The sequence below is a fragment of the Arachis duranensis genome, chromosome 10 (genome assembly GCF_000817695.3).
Source record: "Arachis duranensis cultivar V14167 chromosome 10, aradu.V14167.gnm2.J7QH, whole genome shotgun sequence".
NCBI lineage: Eukaryota > Viridiplantae > Streptophyta > Magnoliopsida > Fabales > Fabaceae > Arachis > Arachis duranensis.
The window spans coordinates 41167439-41170364 of NC_029781.3; the positions used below are offsets into that span (position 1 = coordinate 41167439).

General features: G+C 42.1%; 1 non-coding gene across 1 annotated transcript; it reads right to left on the minus strand.

The window, feature by feature from the left end:
- Nucleotides 1-1938: 1938 nt before the first annotated feature.
- LOC127743583 (small nucleolar RNA R71) lies at nucleotides 1939-2046 on the minus strand. Its single transcript, XR_008004968.1, has one exon. It is a non-coding gene; the product is annotated as a small nucleolar RNA R71 (small nucleolar RNA).
- Between the last annotated feature and the right edge of the window lie 880 nt (nucleotides 2047-2926).

Sequence of the window (2926 nt, forward strand, 5' to 3'; positions counted from 1 at the left end):
TATGTTTTAATTAGTTTTTATTATATTTTTATTAGTTTTTAGTTAAAATTCACTTTTCTGGACTTTACTAAGAGTTTGTGTGTTTTTCTGTGATTTCAGGTATTTTCTAGCTGAAATTGAGTGTCCTGAGCAAAAATCTGATTCAGAGGCTGAAAAGGACTGCAGATGCTGTTGGATTCTGACCTCCCTGCACTCGAAGTGGATTTTCTGGAGCTACAGAAACCCAATTGGCGGGCTCTCAACGGCGTTGGAAAGTAGACATCCTGGGCTTTTCAGCAATGTATAATAGTTCATACTTTGCCCGAGATTTGATAGCCCAAACCGGCGTTGCAAATCAGCTTCAGAATTCCCAGCGTTTAACGCTGGAACTGACATAAAAATTGGAGTTAAACACCCAAACTGGCATAAAAGCTGGCGTTTAACTCCAGAAAAAGTCTCTACACATGAAAGCTTCAATGCTCAGCCCAAGCACACACTAAGTGGACCCAGAAGTGGATTTTTACGTCATTTACTCATTTCTGTATACCCTAGGTTACTAGTTCACAATTAATAGAACCTTTTAACATTGTTTCTGTACCTCATGACACTTTACACGTTTCTCATTGTATCTTCTACAGCATGAGTCTCTAAACCCCATGGTTGGGGGTGAGGAGCTCTGCTGTGTCTTGATGGATTAATGCAATTACTACTGTTTTTCATTCAATCATGCTTGCTTCCATTCTAAGATATCACTTGTTCTTAAACCTGATGAATGTGATGATCCGTGACACTCATCATCATTCTCAACTATGAATGTGTGCCTGACAACCACCTCCGTTCTACCTTAGATTGAATAGATATCTCTTGGATTCCTTAATCAGAATCTTCGTGGTATAAGCTAGAATTGATGGCGGCATTCAAGAGAATCCGGAAGGTCTAAACCTTGTCTGTGGTATTCTGAGTAGGATTCAAGGATTGAATGACTGTGACGAGCTTCAAACTCCTGAGGGCTGGGCGTTAGTGACAGACGCAAAAGAATCACTGGATTCTATTCCAGCCTGATTGAGAACCGACAGATGATTAGCCGTGCTGTGACAGAGTGCGTTGAACATTTTCACTGAGAGGATGGGAGGTAGCCATTGACAACAGTGAAACCCTACATACAGCTTGCCATGGAAGGAGCGTTGCGTGCTTGAAGAAGAAGACAGTAGGAAAGCATAGGTTCAGAAGACAGAGCATATCTAAATCCCCAACCTGTTCTCCATTACTGCAAAACAAGTACTTATTTCATGTTCTTTTACTTTTTACGATCAACCCTGATAATTATTGATATCCTGACTAAGAGTTACAAGATAACCATAGCTTGCTTCAAGCCGACAATCTCTGTGGGATCGACCCTTACTCACGTAAGGTATTATTTGGACGACCCAGTGCACTTGCTGGTTAGTTGTGCGGAATTGCAAAAGTGTGATTGCAATTTTGTGCACCAACAGCGTAGGTTAGTCTGCTCTGAGGGCGGATCTGAAAGTGAATCTGAGGAAGAAACCAGCCCCCGTTCTACTGATTCGGTTGTTTTACGTGCAGAAAACATGGCAGCTAGAAGAGTTACCATTCACGAGGAAGGAGCTCCTGATTTTACAATGCAACCGTTTCAAGCGCATCATCCAGCGGTAGCTACGGATTTTGAAATAAAGACCGCACCTGCTAAATCTGATGCCCAAGTTTCATGGCCTACCTGCTCAAGAGCCTATCAAGCACTTGAGAGATTTCCTGGTAGCCTGTTCTACTGTCAGGCGTGATGGCACTAATGAAACTTCAATTCTACTGAAAGCTTTTCCGTTCTCTCTTGAGGGAAAAGCAAGAGAGTGGTACTACACTCAACCTCTAGCAAATGTATCCAACTGGGATACACTCAGAAAGGAGTTTCTGGAGAAATTTTTTCCATCTGAAGTTACTGATAAACTGAGGAAGGATATCTCTACAATTGTTCAGGATGACAATGAGACTCTCTTTGAATACTGGGAGCACTTCAATAATCTTCTGAAAGCATGCCCCCACCACATGATTGACAAGATCGTGTTACTCAGCTATGTCACACAAGGTATGAGGCCCCAAGATAAGACCATATTGGAAAGTGCCAGCAATGGGTCTATGAAGAAGTACTAGATCACTGATGAATCTTGGCAATTGATCAGTGATTTAGCTGAATATACTCGCAACGTAACCATTTTAATAAATTTTTAATTCACCAGCTTCTGCACTCCATCAGTCAGCGAGAGGTGGAGAAAGACCTACAAAAGGAAATAAGGTGACGCCGATAATTGGAGGATAAACTCCTAAAACTCAAAGCTGATCTCAAAACTAAAGCCAACCGATCCCCTCATGAGGACAGCTCCCGTAAGGAACAAGATCCATTCACTAAAGAGATCATGAAGACCAAAATCCCTAAAGACTTTAAACTCCCAGATATGACTCTGTACGACAGCACTACAGATCCTGGCCATCATCTCAGCAATTTCAGAAGTAGAATGTACCTCACCGACGCCTCAGATGCACTTCGTTGCAAAAGCCTTTCTGGCTACCTTAACAAAGACAACAATTAGATGGTTCGACAATCTACCTCCTAGGTCCATCTCGAGTTTTGACGACTTGGCCAAGAAGTTTTTGGCCATATTCTCCATCCAAAAAGACAAGGCTAAGCACGCTCCAAGTCTATTAGGAATCAGGCAAGGAGAACGGGAAACTCTACACAACTACATTGAAAGATTCAACAAAACATGCCTGGACATACAAAACCTACCAACGGAGGCTGCGATTATGGGCTTCATTAATGGCTTGCGAGAGGGACCTTTTAGCCAATCTATATCAAAAAAACACCCCACATCTCTGAACAAAGTACAAGAAAGAGCAGAGAAATACATTAACATGGAGGAAAACTCTCGACTAG